This window comes from Pongo abelii, chromosome 7 (genome assembly GCF_028885655.2).
Source record: "Pongo abelii isolate AG06213 chromosome 7, NHGRI_mPonAbe1-v2.0_pri, whole genome shotgun sequence".
In the NCBI taxonomy this organism is placed as follows: domain Eukaryota; kingdom Metazoa; phylum Chordata; class Mammalia; order Primates; family Hominidae; genus Pongo; species Pongo abelii.
Genome location: NC_071992.2, coordinates 36725574 through 36745136, shown reverse-complemented (window position 1 = coordinate 36745136; position 19563 = coordinate 36725574). Strand labels below are relative to the sequence as shown.

Here is a 19563-nt window from a genome sequence, read left to right as displayed (position 1 = left end):
GTCTCAAAAAACAAACAAACAAACAAAACTGTACTAATGATATTTTAAAAGATCAAAATAAATGCAAAATATATATTATTTTATGGAGAAGAATATTGTGATAATATAAACTCTACCCAAGTTTATCTATATATTCAAACCAATTCTAAAATATTCCCAAAAGACTTTTATGAACTGGATTCTACGATTGTTAAATTTATCTGGAAGAGCAAAGTGCCAACGATAGCCAAAAACTTGCTATTTTTTTCAAAAAGAAGTAGAAAAAGGTTCTTGCTTTTAGGACTTTTAATAACATGATTGTAATACCCTAAGTTCGTGAGCCTAGGAATAAATAAATTAGGCAGAGGGATAGACAATAGAGCTGAGATCCGATCCACATCTTTCTGTGTCCATGTTAGAGAAAGAATATAAAGCTAATTTGGAGCGAAACTCTAATTTCAACTAGCAACTTTTACAAAAATGTTGTTAGAATTTTAAAAAAGTTGTAAGTACTTGGCTAGCTAAAATGGATCTCTTTAATCTTCAGTTCTATTCTCCAGTGAATGTCACAGATGTGGATATCATTCATTTGGTCAATGTTTTTTAAGATATATATTTTTGATTTTTAAAATTCAAAATTTAATTTTTAATCATTTCTTTATTTTAAATATATAATTTTCAAAAAATTATAAGTTGTATAATGGCCTTATTTGGACCCCTTTAAATGTTGATTCCTTGGTGAAGGGGCTCCTGACTCCCTGTGACCAAATAAATTGCTGTGTTCTTTGAGTTTCCCCAGCTATCTCAACAAATACTCACTATAATGTATTTTATTTAAAAAAAAAAAATCTGTCTTCCCTTCTATACAGTGAGCTCATCAAGAGAAAAGGCAATGTCTTTTCATCTTTGTGTCACTTGGGCTGAACAGGGCAGTCAGTTTATGGTTAAGCATTAAATAAATATTTATTGAAAGAATAAAAGAATGAATGGATCTTTCCAAGATGGTTTAGATAAAGTGCTTTCTGAATGCCAGGACAGGGCCTGGAACATTACTTAGGGAATTGTTTCCAGCATTGTTTTATAAGTCACTGATGAAACAGGAATGGGGATGTTAAAGACCCAAAAGTAAAAACAAATGAAGATTCAATTTATCCAGAAAACATTTTCTTTTCCATTGAAAGCATTTTAAAGTTACATAATTTATTCTCACTACTAAGCTAGTAACTTCAGAATAGCAAAACAGTTATATTTTGTGCTTTTGCATTAGAACAAAACATATTAATTGTATTGTGTGAGAAAGAATAAAAGGTGCTTTAAAATTCCAAACAAAAGTGATTTCTCAATGACAAGAGGTGAACAAATTAAAATCTGATACTGAAAAGAAAAGTTTGGCAACTACATTGTAACAGACATTTTTGAGAATGCTGCTGGGACAATGATGCTTGTCTATCATTTATTTCAACCTAAATAAGACTAGGAGCAAAAGAGAACTGTCGGGAATATTGCATAAATTGAGTTATGAACTAGCCCAGTGCATTGGTTTAGGATACACTTGTGAATTTCCAGAAGAGGTTTCTATATCCCTCTTCATATAGTTAATCACCAGTTTAGTCATTTGTTCATATATACACATCTCTACCCCACTGTATGTTTTTATTAATACAGGGAATATGACAAAAAATATTACACATCTTCTCTAAGTTAAAGCCCCAATTTTCCTTCTTAGAAGCCTTTATTAGGCAGGACTTGCCATGTTGCCAAAAATCAGTAGTTCATTTTTATAATTAAAAACTGTGAACTCTAGATATATCTTTACAATCATTAATTTAGGTAATTGGTATAGTTTGGGTTCTAATTTTATTATGAAGATCTTTTTAAATAGTAATTCTCATTTGCTTTATTCTACTTGCATTTGTTGAAGCATGTTTATCATCAGAACATAGTGTTTCATAGCCATTCCATAGACTTCAAAAATTAAAGTAGTATTGTATAGGGGTTACAAACAGAGACTCTAGAGCCAGACTACCCGGCTTTGAATTTCAGCTGTCACTCATTCACTTCATGATCTTGGGCCCATGGCATAAGTCTTCTGTGCCTCTGTTCCATCATTTGTAAAATAGTCATGATGACAATGAAAGTACCTACTCATAAAGTTATTTTAAGATTTGAGAAGTTTACTCTCTATATTAAATCATTTACTTATTTTTTTTTAGACATGGTCTCACTCTGTGTAATAGTGCCATCTCAGCTCACTGAAGCCTTAACCTTCCAGGTTGAAGTGATACTCTCACCTCAGCCTCCTGAGTAGCTGGAACCATAGGAGTACACAATCACATCCAGATTTTTTTTTTTTGTAGAGATGAGGTTTTGCCATGTTGCCCAGGCTGGTCTCGAACTCCTGGGCTCAAGCAACCTGCCCATCTTGGCCTCCCAAAGTGTTAAAGCATTTAGACTACAGTCTAGCACACAGGAAACGTTGTATGTGCTTATTATTGCAATTATTACTTTTGTTGTTATTGTTACAGGCTTCTGCCAGGATACCATACTATTTTAACCATAACATCTTCAAACCTACTCACTACTTAAACAATTCCCAGAAAGGCAAAGTGAAGGACTAGTGTGGAATCAAACATGTATAGACTGGCATTGTAATGGATTTATTTGAAAATAAAACAAATACTGTCTATGAATCACAGAAGTACCACCCACCCCTTTCATAGCACCACTATCCCTGGATACAATTTGAGAAACTTTACATGATTCACTTTTGTGCATCATTGAAGAGCACGGGTCAGCAAACTTTTCTGTAACGTCAAGAGATCATGTACGTTCAGCTTTGTTGGTCATACAGTCTCTGTAGTCATCTGGTAGTGCATTATGAAAACAGCCACAAGCCAAAAGGTAAACAAATAGATGCGACTGTTTTGCAGTAAGGCTTTATTTAGAAAAATAAGCCTGGGCTGGATTTTGCCCATGGGTTATAGTTTGCTGACCCCTGATTCAGAGCATCAAATATACTGATTTTAGTTTTGAGCAACTCTGTTGACTACACCTTATGATTTGGTGCAGAGTAAAGGGTCACTAATATCAGCTTCTGCTTTCTTCCCTGCCTCTAAGTTTTCTAGCTCTATCCATGAAGGATTAAGTTATCAGTCCCAACTATAGATTTGGACCCTTGTTGACTTCCTTTCTTCTGCCCTCCAGATCAACTCTCCACACTTCAACAATCTTGTTGGGTTGGTGTATTAGTCTGAACTCAGAATGATATAAAGAAACACCTGAGACTGAGTAATCTATAAAGAGGAGAGGTTTAATTGGCTCACAGTTTCACAGGATGTACAGGAAGCATGGTGAGGAGGCCTTGGAAATTTACAATCATGATGGAAGGCAAAGGGGAAGTAGGTATGTCTTACATGGCCAGAGCAGAAGGAAGAGAGCAAAGAAGGAGGTGCTACACACTTTTAAACAACAAGATCTCATGAGAACTCACTCACAATCATGAGGACAGCAAAAGGGTAGTTCACTCCATGATCTCATCACCTCCCATAAGACCCCTCCTTCAACATTGGGAATTACAATTCAACATGAGATTTGGGTAGGGACACAAATCCAAACCATATCATTCTGCCCCTGGCACATCCCAAATTTCATGTCCTTCTCACATTACAAAATACAATCATCCCTTCTCAACAGTCTCCCCAGTTCTTTTTTTTGTTTTGTTTTGTTTTTTTTTTGAGATGGAGTTTCACGCTTGTTGCCCAGGCTGGTGAGAAATGGCACGATCTCTGCTCACTGCAACCTCCGCCTCCCAGGTTCAAGCAATTCTCCTGCCTCAGCCTCCCTAGTAGCTGGGATTACAGGCATGAACCACCAGGCCCAGCTAATTTTGTATTTTGTTTTAGTAGAGATGGGGTTTCTCCATGCTGGTCAGGCTAGTCTTAAACCCCTGACCTCAGGTGATCCACCTGCCTCGGCCTTCCAAAGTGCTGGGATTACAGGTGTGAGCAACCAGGCCCAGCCCCAAATTCTTAACTCTTTCCAGCATTTACTCAAAAGTCCACAGTCTAAAGTCTCATCTGAGACAAGGCAAGTCCCTTCCACCTATGAACCAAAATCAAAAACAAGTTAGTTACTTTCAAGATACAATGGAGGTACAGGCATTGGGTAAATACACCCATTCCAAATGGGAGAAATTGGCCAAAAGAAATGGGATACAGACCCTGTGCAAGTCTGTTACACAGTTCCAAAGTTGCTTCCAAATTTTCAGGTACCTTTATAGCAACACTCCACTTCTAGTATCAATTTTTGGTATCAGTTTATTCTCACATTGCTACAAATAAATACCTGAGACTGAGTAACTTATGAAGAAGAGAGATTTAATTGGCTCACAGTTCCACAGGATGTATAGGAAGCATGGCTCGGGGGGTCTCAGGAAACTTACAATTATGGTGGAAGGCGAAGGAGAAGCAGCCACGTCTTACACGGTAGGTGCAGAAGAAAGACAGCAAAGCGGGAGCTGCTACACACTTTTAAACAATCAGATCTCATGAAAACTCATTCACTATCATGAGAACAGCAAAGGGGAACTCCACCCTCATGATCCAGTCACCTCCCACCAGGCCCTTCCTCCAACATTGAAGACTATAATTCAACATGAGATTTGGGCAGGAAGACAGACCGAAGTTACATCAGTTGGTGTGATGAGAGTGGTAAGGTTGGATGCTACCCATGGGGACTACATGACTGGGTTTCCACATCCTCTAGCTTTCAGTTACATTCATCCAATAGGGATCCCAGTTAGAGATCAAAGGAAAAAGAGAATTGAGGTCAGGGTACTTCTTTCTCTATGTCCTCTAACTCCCTTCCTGTGACTATCCCAGGGTGGCTGTGTTCTTACACAGAAGTACTATTCTTCTCAAGGTGAGCAACACACTACAGCACTCTTTTCCTCTTTGGTTTTATGCACTCCTTTTTGACCTCATACTTTTGAGCTTATGAGGAACAAACTCTGGATGACCAAACTCTTGTGATTCCCTAACCCCACATCTATGGAGGTAATGCTTTGAGAATGAATCACTATTAACATGTCCTAATTTGAGTGTTCGATCAGTTTCCTGTTGAGACCTAGGCTAACAAAGACTTGGTCTCGCAGCATAAACCCTACAGGAACAGAACTGGCATCAGCAGGCTCAACATCAATGTCTTATGAGCCTTAGCATTTGTTTTATTACTGATTATTCCTGCAATGTGAGGTTGGAGTTTACAATAAAGAGTAGTCAATGTTGACTGTACAGGTCTTTGAGCCACACAGCACGTTGGGAAATGTTTCTCAAGAAGTTCTGAAGAGAGGGAGTTATCAGAAAGTTAGCACGGTAGCAGAGAAATGAAGGCAGAGATGAAACCTCTCGGAGACACAACTGACAATCCAAGACTCAACACAAATAGATCAATTTCAGTTTTAGGCCAGGCACCATATGAGGAGGAATTTGATCTGGTGAATCAGAGAAGAGTACAATTTTGCTGCTGAGATAGAAAGAAGTGGGTACTGAGTGTAAGAATTTCATATCCAAAGTCACAGGTCTGTTGTGCTGGATCTATGAGTTAACCTATAGGTCTGCTTCTGTCTTGCCTTGGGTGTGGTACTGAAGTATACATATCTGAAACTGTCTTCTTGAGAGATTCCTTCAGGACATTGGAAGAAATTCCATCCAAGTCCATCGTATCTACCAGATACTAAACCAATCCCTTCTATTTCCCTACCCCACTGTGTTGAGTCATCATTCTTTGTATTCCTAACTACAGGTTGGCATCCTATTATATCACAATATCCAATAGCTAAAATGCAACAACTCCTATGTAGTCAGAGTTCTTCTGAGAAATAGAATCAATAGGACATATATATCTAATATATATGTATATATATTTATACACATATGGGTATATGTATATGTATTTATACACATATGGGTATGTGTATATGTATTTATACACATATGGGTATGTGTATATGTATTTATACACATATGGGTATGTGTATATGTATTTATACACATATGGGTATGTGTATATGTATTTATACACATATGGGTATGTGTATATGTATTTATACACATATGGGTATGTGTATATGTGTTTATACACATATGGGTATATGTATATATATATAAAGAGAAAGAGTTTTCTTTTAGGAAAACACTCGTGTGATTTTGGAGACTGAAGATCCCATGATGTCATCTGGAAGCTAGAGATCCAGAAAAGCCAGTGGTGTAATTCCACTTTGAGTCCAAAGGCCTAGAAACCTAGGGTGCTGACGGTGTAAATCTTAATTCAAGGGCAGAAGAAGACCAATGTCTAATCTAAAACAGGCAGTCAAGAAACAAAAGAGGGTAATTCCTTCTTCTTTTGCCTTTTGTTCTATTTGGGGCCTCAATGAATTAAATAATGGCCATTCACACTGGGGAAGGCAATCTACTTATGGAGATCACTGATTCAAATATTAATCTAATCCAGAAACACCCTCGCAGACACACACAGAAATATTTAATCTGAGAACACGTTGGCTCCAGTAAAGTTATCACATAAAATTTACCATTATGCTTTATTTTGTAAATTCTTGCCTTCTGTCTTAGATTGATATGTTTTCTCATCAGAATTGAATCTCCAGGAACAAACTAATTGTACTGGACCTTCTAGCTGTACTTGTGTAGACCAATCTCTATAGCCAGGTTAATTATCTGAGAGCCATATCATGAAAGTCAGAGAAAAGGACTCTGACCAACAGGATTCACCTTGATTCACTGTGTGCTGCCCATTCTAAACGCTTTGCTACTCTAACCGCTTTCTATTTTGAAGTTGGCCTGTCTGCAAATTCACTGTGCTTCTTGACCTTGAAACATCCACACATTTATACACATGTGCACATGCACATACAGGGAATGCAAAATGCTCTTTGATTTCAAACTGCATTTGGTTAAAAGCAACAAAATCTAAGTGTGAAGTATTGAGGAATCAGAAAACGCATCTACTGAGAGTCAGGATGCAGAGATAGTCATAGTTTTCATCTTTACAAGAAAAAACCCAGGCCAAAAGTGATATATGGAGAGTGGGAAAAGTGCAAACTAATGGGTGGCTGGTTAAATTAATCTTCAATAATTCATTTAAATATGAGTAGCAGAATAGAGCCTGAGAAATCTGAAAATGTCAAGAAGAGAGACCTATTAAATGACTTTCCAACTGTTATCCAAGGTCAGGAGAAACATTAGCTTGAAACCATGAATGTCTGGCTCCTAGGTTCCAATTTTAACAACTAGATGATGTGTCCTGTTTTTCCAGGTGCAATCTTCATTCATTGAGGAATGAAAAGGAAACAAACCCAGAGATAAACAAATTTAATCCAGATTATCCTGGCTTTATATGTTAAAAGGCATTTGTTTAGTAGAAGTAGCAGTGAGTGTGAATTATTCAATGCCCATATCCTTCCCAACTTTAAGGATTTTTTTAAAGCTAGGTATAAAGACCATTAATAATTGATAAAGCATTTGTAAACCCTTAGCAAATGAACTGTCAAGGGACACATTAATAAAACATCTTTTAAAATCTCCATCTCTGGGCTGATTCTCATCACGCTGTCCCAAAGCAGAGTACACCGGGCTGCTTATCCTGCAGCTCTTGGTACTGCCCAGCATGTGTAGCAAGGTGAGACAGAAGACAGAGGGCAGGGCCTTTTAGGAAACCAGTGCCATCTTTCACACAGATATCCACACCCCTCTAGCTGATTCACAGCTTAGAACCATTCCCTAAGTAAATAAATCCTTAGCCAGAATTTTTCACTGGGTCACTAAATATAAATTCATAGATGGACCTTTTGACATTTCTATTTGCAAAGCAAAACATTCAAGATCCTAGGGGAATTGAAGTGTTAGGCATTTAGGAGGAGCGAATGAAAGTTTTCACCTTGAGGTCACTGTTCACATTCAGCCCAGGCTAAAGGAGCAGTCAGGGTCACTGAACAGCACAGCTTTGAGGCAGTTAAGTGGCTTGGCTCATCTTTTTCTCACTGGTTAATGCAAAAGATATAAAAATGTATTTTACTGACATGGCATCTTTCTTCTTTACAATGAAGAGCAGTGCAGGCACAAGAAGAAACCAGCTATTAGCATATCAACCTGTCACTGCCCTTTGACAGAGCAGGGGTTGTCAAGAAACCTCAGTGTAAATAAGATCAACAGCAAGGATCCGGAATCAGGAGCAGGAAGCATTTTCTACAATCCTATAAAAAGAACTACCCACTTGGGGTGTGACTAGAGGTTACCTAGTAACCATGTATTCATCAGGTAATCTGTCCCTATGTCAAGGCACAGAATAGTCATTTTAGGTATGGTGAACAATTTTGTTAGTAGCACCCCAAATATTTATTGAACTCTAGCTGTATGAATGACTTTGTTGGCACTGAGTGTATAATGATATCATAAGAGCCAGTCTGTGCTTTTGTGATGATATCACCCCATTTTTGAAGGTAAAATTCATAGGTAAACAGGAAAATAATTTTTCAAGGTGGCACAAAATTTCAAGGTATCAGAGTAGAATCAATTTTACAGAAGTACTGAGATGAGATGAGTGTTTTAAGAGTCTACAACTGATATAATTAAGGACATTATAGGATAATAAAACAAAGATTTTCTTGATTCCTATACATTTTGGCCTAATTTACTTAACACTGTGCCCACTTAGAATCCCATGTGTCAGTTCAGTTCTGCTTCATCTAAATGAAGAATATGAGCCTCTTATTTGCAGGAACACTAGCTGAGATGCAGGGTTTATATTTATTGCTCTGAAGGAAGTCTAGAGTCTTTGGTTCATCTTTTGAAAGTACAACTTTATCAAACCTCTATCGAAATTTCCAAAGGAGAATAAAGCCCTTTCTCTGTATAATTTCCCCTGCTAATCCCTTTAGCTTGTGGTAGGGTTAGAGTTTGGGTTAGGTAAGGATTAGAATTCATGTTGCCCCATATTTTCCTGATTTATAAATAAAGGTTGCCAAAATAAAGACATATGTTCATTCCAGGAAGACTTCCTCTTTGTTTCATTTAATTGCCTATATATTTAGTTCTCAACAACCCCAGGGTGAAATGATATAATCCACCTTGGTTCAAGACTCATTCACTCTCACCTGGACTAACACATCCTCCTTATAACTGGTCTTCCTCTTGTCATTCTGGCACGCTTATAATCCTGTTCTACACAACGTTCAGAAGGGTCTTTATCAATGAAACTTAGTCCGTATTACCCGTCTGCTTAAGATGCTCTTTTTCACAGCCCACTAGCGCTAGCTAATGGTTTCCCCAACTTCTATCCATCCCTTAATGTTTCCGAGAGCACATACCCACATACTAGCCATTTTTTCTTTGCTGTGCCTTCCAGGTTCATAACGATCTAAGAAAGAGGCTTGCTCTCTGTTGCTTGTCCATAAAACACTCTAATAAGAGATATTTGCATCTTCAGTTCTTTCTTTTCCTTCGGGCCTCAGCTTGAACATCCCAGAAGCCTCTTCTGATTATTCAACTCCTCTGCTATCTACCTCCTCATGCATAACAATCCACCCCACCTCCACTGCCGGCTCACTCTCTACAACATGACTGTTTTATATCTTTTAAGAATGATTACAGCGTTAATATGTTTATCTTATTATTTTATTTGCTTCTTTATTTTTTATTTTCTCTACCCCTACCTTCAATTAGAAATGCATTCCAGGAAAACAAGACTATGTTGAATGTTCACATTTATGTGACAGTGCACTTAAGATATAGACCCCAATATTAAGAAAGATATGTAGTAAAGAAAATAGGGAACGCACCAAAATAGGTATGAAAGACAATGTGCAAGAAGTATTATAAGTGAAGCTGAGCCACAGATTAGAAGAGGTCAAGGAAAGACGACTTCTACCTACAAGGAATAAGGAAAGCATTGTGATCGAGGTGGTCCTTTAATTGACAAAGGATCTGGGTTTGATGTAATTTGGGGGGACTATTCCACTCAGGCTAAAGCATAGGCAAACATTTTTCAAGACATATAGAAAATGAATCCCAAGTTACCATCCAAGAATGATGGAACAGAGACCAGGTGAGGCAGCCAAGGCTCTCCAGAGGATTTTATTATTTCTTTCATCATGTGGCAAAAATGTTTCCCATCATTCAAACTAAGAAATTCAAGGCAGTTTTTCTTAAAGATTTGGAAGCAGTAAATAAATAACTTATTTTAAGGAATTATATTGCCTGGCACAGTGGCTCACGCCTGAAATTCCAGCACTTTGGGAGGCCAAGGTGGGTGGATCACCTGAGGTCAGGAGTTCAAGACCAGCCTGGCCAACATGGTGAAACCCCATCTCTACTAAAAATACAAAAATTAGCCAGGCGTGATGGTGTGCACCTGTAATCCCAGCTACTAAGGAGGCTGAGGCGGGAGAATTACTTGAACCCAGAGGCAGAGGTTGCAGTGGGTGGAGATCACGCCAGCCTGAGGGACAGAGTAAGACTCTGTCTCAAAACAACAACAAACACAGTAACAACAACAAAACGACCCGTTGGCAGGGCGCGGTGGCTCACACCTGTAATTGTAGCACTTTGGGAGGCCGAGGCAGGCAGATTGCCTGAGTTCAGGAGTTCAAAATAATTTGGGCAACATGGTGAAACCCTGTCTCTACTAAAATACAAAAAAAAAAAAAATTATCTGGGCATGGTGGCGGGCACCTGTAATCCCATCTGTCTGGGAGGTTGAGGAAGGAGAATTGCTTGAACCTGAGAGGCAGAGGTTGACATGAGCAAAGATCCGGCCACTGTACTCTAGCCTGGGGGACAGAGTGAGACTCTCCTTCAAAAAAAAAAAGAAAAAGAAAAAGAAATTACATTCTTCTGTAAAAGGACCATATGCACATAGCTTATATATATCATATAATCAAATACTTGGCTACCTATAATAAACCATGCTTTACTTCCCTTGGACAGGAGATTGTTGCTTAAATAACAGTACGGATAATCTCAAAGAATCTTAAATCCGATGTTTCTTCTTCTCAATTACTGTCTCCTCAACGACAAGATACACACTATTTTTGAATATATAAACAAACTGACTGTCTAAAATTAAAAAAAGATAGCTGTGACTGTATATTCAAAAGGCCTGGAAATTATTCTTTGTTACCAAAAACGGTACTCTCTTCTCCCAGATGATATTTAAGCCCGGCCAGCATCCCAATCGCTCACTCCCATTCCTCACCCAGATATTTGCTCTTATAATAGTCTTGTTCTTCTTGCAGCAACACAATTCTCTCCAACAACCTCCTATATCCTTATAGGCAATAGGCTGTGTCCATCCCTATCAGCACGAAGGATGCAGTGAAATAGGTCTTGAGGTATATACCGAGTAGTGCAAAGCCCAGGAAAGAGGTTTTGACTATGACATGGCCCTAGTTGCTTATGAGCACTGTCCAATAAATCACCCAGTTAGACCCCTACTGCCACTTTGCTACTGTGCTGCTGTAGTCTGATATTTTTCAAAGCAAAGTCCACCCAGCCATTAAAATAAATAAGGAGACCATTACTCACTTTCAATCTCTTCACAGAAAAATAAGTTAAGAACACCCACATGCAAACACACATATACATAACACACTCCAAGACCAGTGGCACTGAAGATTTCATCAGCTGTCTGACAAGAAGATATTTAATTAACCCTCCTACCTGTCTCTCCCTGCATGAGACAAACAAGTCAAGGAGCTTTGGAAGAATAATTAATTCAAGATGTAAAAGCAGCATCAGATTAAAAAAAAAAAAGAGAGACGGAAGCGGTAGGAGTCTGGAGTGCTTAATTTTCATTAAACAGCACCCTTGCTAAGAATTTTGCCACCAAGCATGCCTCTGAGGTCAGGACTTAGCATGTCCTGATCCACCAAAATATATACAATAAACCCAAGGGCCCTAACAGAGGGCCACATCAGAAGGTGAAAGTACGCCTTTGGAAATGAGTGCACCCAGAGTATTAAAGTAGCTCTCCAATCTCATCTTTGGAAATGTGTAGGTTGGGAGTTATTTTATTTATGGTGAGGATGGGTGTTGGCTCACGCCTGTAATCCCAGCACTTTAGGAGGCCGAGGCCGGAAGATCACCTGAGGTCAGGAGTTCAAGACCAGCCTGACCAACATGGAGAAACCCCATCTCTACTAAAAATACAAAATTAGCTGAGCTTGGTGGCACATAACTGTAATCACAGCTACTCAGGAGGCTGAGCCAGGAGAATCGCTTGAACCCGCGAGGCGGAGGCTGTGGTGAGCCGAGATTGCGCCACTGCACTCCAGCATGGGCAACAGAAGCGAAACTCCATCTCAAAAAAAAAAAAAAAGTCAACTATATCCTGGCTGGGTACAGTGGCTCATGCCTGTAATCCCAGTGCTTTGGGAGGCTGCAGTGGGAGCATCACTTGAGGCCAGGAGTTTGCTGCAGTGAGCTATGATTGTGCCCCTACACTCCAGCCTGCATGAGAAAGCAAGAAAGCAAGACCCCATCTCTACCAAAAAGAAAAAAAAAAGAAAGGAAAAGAAAACAATTATTTCCCCTCTGTCAATTTATGTGTGCAGAGGAGCTCTATCCTCTCCTCCTATCTATAATCACCCCTACCCAATGGAAAGAGATGGAACTTTCTCAATTGATGAATTTGGAAGAAGTACTTGAGTGTGCTTAGTTCTGCTCTTCCTGCTCTCCACTTTTGGCCTGATCTTGTCAATAAGAAACTTCTATTTTCTGATAGACAGTTCCTTGCAAGGGAACTTCAAGTTTCCTGTTTTTCCTGTCATGGGGATGAAGCATTAACAAGATCAGTATATCACAGGTATCACATCACGTTCTCCAGATTTGCACTGTTTTGTAGTAATGAAGCTACTATTTTGTTCTCCATCTCTCTGGTGTCTCCATCTTTCTCTCAATCATTTTGGAATTTGGAAAAGGAGGATGGATGTATTTATTGGTACCACAACATCTCTTTCACTTTGTGAATGGAATGTTTAGATACCTGCTGTGGTTTAAATGTGTCCTCCAGAGTTCAGGTACTGGAAACTTAATCCCCAGTGCAACAGCGTTGGGAGGTGGGACCTAATGGTTGTTTAGGTCCTGAGGGATCCACCCTCATGCAGAGATTAATGCTGATTATGAAAGAACAATGTCTATGGTATTATTTTACAGAAACACAAAATGAACCAAGACAATACCATAAAGATAATTTCAATGATTTTCTGTTTTCTTTTGCTACATTAATAGACTCTTAATAACTTTTTGACTTCAGGCAAACCAGGATAAAATTAAAAGGAACAGTCACACAATTAGAAATTGTTCTTTTTAATATATGTTGATTTGAAGTTATGAAAGTTAGAAAATAGTCTTAGGAAAGAATTCGCAAACAGAGGGATGTGGGTCAGGAAACCCTACATGCATTTACAAGAAATGTCAGACTGAGAACAAACTGACATTTACTTGCTATAGCCTCTGTCTACTACATTTTCATTAATAACAGTTTGAAGAAATTTATGTATTTTTAAAAAGTAGCCACACTTGCCAAGCCTTCTGCAAGGAGAGTCATTTGCTTCCCTGGTTACATCTTTAATACCAGTTTGTTCTCCATGCACTGAAAACAATCCTGCTCCTGGTGGCCTCAAACCCTGTCTTTTGACTCTGATTTTCCTCTCCCAAAACCTCTTGATTGCCTGACTTTGCAGATCCCTTATGTCAGGTCAAGTTTAGTCTACATCTTTCTTCCCAATACACTTGGTGCTTTCAACCATCTCCTGATTTTCAAGCTTTATCAGTCAGAGACAATTCTTTTTCTTCCTCTTTATATACCAAACACGTACAGCCAATAATAACCTCCTCCTAACATTGATACCTCAAACACTTCTGGATATGAGCCTAGGCCCTCTACAAATTTGGAAGGGTTAGCGACTACTTTTGCTATATACCCAACACTTTAAAAATGTTATGATGCTTATACCAATACAAAAGTACATAAGGACAAGGTTATTCACTGCAGCATTCTTTGTAAATGCAATATATTAGAACAACCCAAATGCCATAAATAGGAGAGCATTTGAATAAACTAAGGTGTAGCCATACAATAGAGAACTATGCAGCAATAAAAAAGAATAAGAAGATATCTTATTAAGTAAGATGGATGAATTTCTTGGATGTATTGTTAAGTGAAAAAAAATCAAAACGTATAAATATCTATGGCATGCTACTTTCATTTAAGAGAGAGGAATATAAGAAAATATATATATACCTAATAACATATGCAAAAATAAATATAAGAATAAACCAGAGACTAATGAGATAAGTTACCTAGGTGGGGAAGATGACATTAAGGTAAAAAGAATGAGTAAATGAAAATGGGATAAAAGGATTGGCAGGAGTCATACTTTGCTGAGTACAACTTTTGTTATAGCTCTGATCTGTAGAACATATTCAAAAATGAATGAATGAAATTAATTCATTGCTAGATAAATCATATAACCATATGTGTGTGTCTATATGTGTGTGTGTATATATGTATATATATAGCCATGTGTATATGTGCATGTGCATATGTATGTGTTTGTATTATACACATATTTCCTAAAAGTATTTATTGCAAACACCTAGAAGCAATAATATCTTAGTAGGCATCAGCTCACCTAGCATATGGATCTTGATTTCTAAATGCAATTTCCCAATAAAGACACTAGGACTCCTTGGAGAAACAGCTGATTCCAAAGTTGAGCAGAAAAAGTACAAGTTGAGCCTGGAATTTTTGTGGTTACAGAAAGTAAACAAGTACTCAAAAAATGATGGGACCATGTTCAAACAACTCAGTGTCTAATTTGACATAACTCTCAATGGTCAAATCTAGGAAGATTCAAGCAAAGAATATACACTGATGGAAAGAGATTATAGCCCATATAATAAAATAGATGTACATGAGTCCATACTGATGTAAGTAAATAATTAAATAAATAGATAGGGAAGAAGAGATAGTTCTTCCTTACTAATAAAATTCCAATTAACATGCAGGAATAGTGAAAAATAAGTCACCATTAGGTAGTCAGCACATAAGCATTGCAGGCAGGAATCATGGATGGATAATAAAATTAGTGGACAGAAGTATGAGAAAAGGGACACTTGTATGGTCACAAAATATCTCACCATAAGACATTCATTACAAAGAAAAAATGGTCACCTTAACAGTGATAAAATCTGGCAGGCCCATCTTCATCAAGTGATCAAAATTAATATCACAAATAACAAGCCATAACATCATGTTCTCGCTGTTTTGTTGTACTGAGGAGGGCTCATCACACAATCATCACAATGCTACACACTAGGCTGCATTCTTGACAAAAATGTGTGATCTCAATCTAATTATGAGAATAAATCAGCCAAGTCCAAATGGAAGAAGAGTCTAAAACATAAATTTTTAGTACTATACAAGTCAAAATTGTTAAGGTCATGAATGACAAAGAAAGACTGAGAAACTACCACAGACTGGAAATCACTAAACAGACTTGAAAACTAAATGCACTACCAAATTCTGAATTGGATCTTGGACCAGAAAAAAGGATATTAATGAGAAAATTGATGAAATTTGTATAATACACATACATTAGTTAACAATCTCTAAATTTGAATGATATCAATGCTAGTTTCCTGGTTTTGATAATTGTAGTATGGCTATGGAAGGTGTTAACATCAGGAGAAGCTGGATGAAGAAACTTTGTGTTACTTTTACAACTCTCTAGTAAGTCTAATATTATTTCAAAATAAAATTCTAAAAAATTCTATACTTCATCCTCTCATTAACACTATTGTGTAGATATTACTACCCCCACTTCATAAATGAAGAAACTGTAACCCAAAGAGAAAGCACCAACATTAAGGTTGCTAAACAAATGAGATGCTGTATCCGAGTTTATCTGACTACTACTATCAACAGGTATTTTCAATATACTACACTGCTTAATCTTTCCTTGGTTATTTAATTCTAAAATTAGATGGGCTCGGTGTCATCTCTTACTTATGGTACAGACAATAGTAATAAAATATTCCTGCTTTAGATAGACAACAGAGGCCAAGAATAATTGTGTGATATTACAACAAATTGAAGAGTGATTGAGGACATGAACACTTCCAAACAGACCTAGAATTAAAACCAGCTTACCAAATTAATCAGAGAAAACAGTAATATCTCTGGAATCTTTATGCTCTATATTAGATGACAAATTCTTTTAGTGCAAGGGCAGTCACTTAATGCAGAGTATAAAGATGCTGTTGTCTACCTTATCTTGAACAGCTAACATTTTTCAGGGATCTACTATATAGCAGACCTCATACTAAGAGCTTTATATAATACAGTGTTGCATTTCTTCTTTGCAGTCTTCCATGAGTTAGGAACCGACATAATCTCCATTATCTCAGAAAGATATGTCATGGGCTAGGTATCTTGTCTGATGGGAAATTTAGATCCTGACTTTCCATCTGACTACAGAGCCCACGCTCTTCCCAACTGCCCATAACACTCAGTGTAAATGGAGGATAAGTGCATTTAACTGTAATATGTTGTTCTCTTCTTCCTTTGGTATCTTTGAAAACTCAGTGTGCTTCTAGGACACATTTATGACTGCTGGTTTCCTGAAAAGGTCAGGCTGTGCCCCTGAAGGTGCATTTTTCCATCACACACCATGCAAGCATATCTCTTCCAGCTCTGTCGTTTATTGTTATGGATTTCCTATATTTTCAATTATGTTCTTTTTTCTTCAGCAGGTTAAATCAGATTTGACAATAAAGGGTTAATGAAATGATCTTGGTGTAATTACTCATTATAAAACATCTCCCTCTTGGTTGAGGCCTTATTTGGGGAAAAAAAAAAAAGTCTCATGGTGCAGCAGCAACAAAGGAAGCTGATAAAGGAAGGGAGAGCCGCCTATTCTTTAGTGAGTTTTATTGCAAATGGAAAAAGCACGTTACTTGTCAAAGGCGTTATTAGGAAACTCACTGAAAGATAAAAAGTGGAACCAAAAAAACGAACCCCCCCTGAAAAAAAAAAACGCGCTGCTTTGCTTTTTCTCATTGCTCAGGAATGTTTATATTTGTTTAAAATGACAGTTTGAAATGTAAGATGAAAAATGGCTGGTTGACATGAGCCTTTGTTTTCTACTCTGTGCCTATTTTATCTGCATGCACTGTATATGTATAAATCTTGCCAACACTCCCTCCTCCCCTCTCTAAAGTGTCTTGATAATGACATGATTGGAACGCTTAGAACTCAAAGTTGTATCTTAATTGAAAGAGAAAGAAAAGGAAAACATTAAAAAAGACAGCAATAATAAATATCTGGGGTTGTCTTTTACCTAAAGTCAAATGGATTTACTCTATACTTAATCTTTATTACCTAGTCATTTTGTGGAAGATGTTTTGGTTGATGCCTGGCTTTCTTTTTCTACAGCAAAAAGCATTTATGTAACTCAAGCTGTTAAAATCATGCATAGAAATGCCAAGGTTTTGAGGTTTTGCCTCCCTCCGGTGTGGAAGCATAGTACATCGCCATCCACGAACCTGAAGTCATCAAATCCCTTTTTCCACTGATAAATTGGTGCTAAATGAAGCTGCATAAAAAAGCAAAGATCAAAGCAGAAAATCTCAAGAGATCCGTGCACTTCATATTTTAGACAGCTTTCTACATAAAATTACTTAGGAGTAGATGGCAGAAAAACACTGGGTTCCAGTCCTATCTCAGCCCTTATCTGATTTGAATACTAGAAAAGCTTCTCACTAACACCTTTACCACAAGTCTCATTGCATTTTAGTTTTTAGTTGTACAGGTGTCTTCCTAAAAAGCAAAGTTAATCATGACGTTTCCCCATACGAAAGAATATTTTAATTACCTGAATACAAAGAATAAAATTAAAATTGTTCAGATAGACATGTAAGGCCCTTCACAACTGTAGACTCTTCTAGAATCTTACCACTTGTTTGTCATCTTTGTCATCTTTGACAGGCTTCGAAAAGTGGAATAGGAGGGTCCGTAGCCTTTGACAGGGCTTGGCAGATTACTCGGTGAGTCAATATGATTCTTTTCCTGGAGTTTGTGTTAGGAAATCTGGAGGGAAATCATCAAATTGTTAACAGAAAAGTAAGTGGACAGATAAAGAGGTAGATTTGAGTTAATAGTAAAGAGTTAGAATAAAAATTGTGAAGCTTTGCTGCAGAGATTTCTAGAGCTGTTTAGGATTCAAATGATTGACTTGTCCAAGCTCAGAGACTTTAGTTTTGCTACTGTTTCTGCTCCTTCTTAGCTTGGATGCTTTGCTTTGCCTGGCTTCCCTTGAAATCTATGCATATGGCTGAAATCCTTGTTTACTTATTTACATATCTATCTTTAAAATAAACTCTACATAGTTTAAGGTAGTCATAGTTAATCCTTGAACAACATGGGGGTCAGCGTTTCTGAACCCCCAATCCTGTGCTGTCAAAAATCTGCGTATAACTTTTGACTCCCTAAACACTTGACTGCTAATAGTCTACTGTTGACCAGAAACCTTACTGATTACATAAACAGTCAATTGACACATATTTTATATATGTATTATATACTAAATTCTTACAGTAAAGTAAGCTAGAGGAAAGAAAAATGTTATTAAGAAAATCATAAACTAGAGAAAATATATTTACTATTTATTAACTGGAATTGGATCATGATAAAGGTCTTCATCTTTGTGATGAAGGTTGAGTCGGCTGAAGAGGAGGAGGAAGGGGAGGGGATGGTCTTGCTGTTTCAGAAGTGGCAGAGGTAGAAGAAAATCTGTGTAAGTGGACACTTGTAGTTAAAATCTGTTTTGTTCAAAGGTCAACTGCATAGTGAGCTTATCATTCCCAAACATCACCAGCACGACCAGCTTAAGCTCTGCCAACAGGAATGAAATGGTAGATTGGCCCTAAACTAACTTCACCTGGAAAATACTTACTCTTTTTTAAAGTTCTGGGTCTAATATCATGTCCATTGGAAAACCACATTGCCCCAGAGAGAGCTTGGTTCTACTCCGTTTCACCATGTATTTTGCTTCTATCTCTGTTACAGCAGGTAGGGAGTTCCTTGGGCTGCCACAACAAACCACCACTTAGTAATTGGAGAGAGAGGACATTTCTGTTCTCACACTTTTTAGGCCTGAAGTCCAAAATCAATGTTGGTAGGACCACGCTCCCTCTGAAGGCTCTAGGCAGGAATACTTTATTGTTCCTTTTTGCTTCCAGGGATTCCTGGCATTCCTTAGATTGGGAAGCATAGCCCCAGTCTCTGCCTCTGTCTTCACGTGGCCTTCTTCCCTGTGTCTTTGTGTGTCCCCTATGCTGTCTTTTTAAAGTACATTCATCACTGGACTTAGGGACTGCCAAAACCAAGATGATCTCATATGAAGATCCGGAACTTAAGTACATCTGCAAACATTCTTATTCGAAATCAAGTCACATCCTGAAGATATAGGTGATCGTATCTTTGGGGGACCACAATTCAACCTAATAC

The 19563-nt window shown here is 37.8% G+C and overlaps 1 long non-coding RNA gene across 1 annotated transcript in view; it reads right to left on the bottom strand.

The window, feature by feature from the left end:
• The window catches only part of LOC112134591 (uncharacterized), a 93159-nt gene that overhangs the window by 33128 nt on the left and 40468 nt on the right, over positions 1-19563 (bottom strand). Inside the window, exon 3 of the long non-coding RNA XR_002915977.3 lies at positions 18011-18144. This is a non-coding gene — a long non-coding RNA (uncharacterized LOC112134591). The remainder of the gene's footprint in view (positions 1-18010; positions 18145-19563) is intronic.